Source organism: Nanorana parkeri, unplaced genomic scaffold (genome assembly GCF_000935625.1).
Source record: "Nanorana parkeri isolate BGI_ZX_2015 unplaced genomic scaffold, ASM93562v1 scaffold235, whole genome shotgun sequence".
NCBI classification, from domain to species: Eukaryota; Metazoa; Chordata; class Amphibia; order Anura; family Dicroglossidae; genus Nanorana; species Nanorana parkeri.
In genome coordinates, this window is record NW_017306503.1 from 220,105 (window position 1) to 221,330 (window position 1,226).

Here is a 1,226-nt window from a genome sequence, read left to right on the forward strand (position 1 = left end):
TTTCGTTTGTATTTTCAATATAGTTTTAGCATGTTTTTTACTTTTTTTTTTTTTTTTAGCTTCCAGAACATACCAGCCAACAAAAAACATGGGGGTTCCCTGCCAAAGCACTGGTGCCCAATGCTGATAAGCATTGTGCTGTCAAAGAGGGCATATGAACAAACTACCTGTTTCTATCCCATCCCCAATTAAGTTGTTTTACTGGACTAATTGCACTAATACCAAATATGGGCAGTGATGTCATGGGGAACTCCTTCCCAACTGTTCCTGGGCACTTAAATCTATTCCGGTAGCGGGAACTTCCTCTGGGCTCAAACAGCGTTTGGGAGGGAACCAATGGAGGTCGCCAGGAAGGGTCTGACCACCTACTCACTCATTATCATCAGGCACTGTAGCTTTGGGATGGGGACCCTCTGATAGCTGAAGGTCATGCAGGTTAATATCAGCATAGAAAGGATGCTGCACACACACTTCCCTTGCTATGGGGATACTGCATTCCTAGTGTGCAGGGCTGGTTAGTACTAAGAGAGGTAAGTAATGTATACATTTTTTTTAAATGGTTTCTCCCCCCAGAGCTGAAACTAAGGGGGTTATTCACAAAGCTGCCGAGGGCAGCCGAGGGAATAACCGAGCCGAATGGCGTTCGGCTATTCACTTCGGCTCTGTGTGGCTGATTTCAACCGTACATTGGCTAAAGTTAGCCATCCTTCAGCTGTCTTCGGTCAGCCGAGCATGCTCTGCGTGTTCAGCTGAGTCGTAGTGCAGAAGCAGTTCATCAACATCTGGATCGGCTGAGCCGAAGCTCCAGCAGTTCACTCACTGCCGCTCGCCCCCCTATTCTCATAGGTGCCAAACGGCAATGAGTAAATAGCCGAATGCTGCCAAGCGGCATTCACCTCAGCTATTCTGCTCGGTACCTCCAAGGTAGTGAGCAGAATAAAACAATGTAAACAAAAGAAAACAATGTACAAAAATGTTAAAAAATAGTTTAAATAAATGTAAAAAAAAAGAAATATAATTGGATATGTTATAAAAATAATTTTAAAAACGTATAGAAAGTAAAAAGAAAATATAGTGTGGGGTTCCCCTCCCAAACAATCCTTTAATTGAACAAAAAAAACAAAACAGGTTTTTGACAAGTCTTTTATTTAAAACAAAATCCCAAAAATGGATCCACAGACGTAATCCAGGGTCAATCACAATGTCCAGCGTTGTCCACGATGACC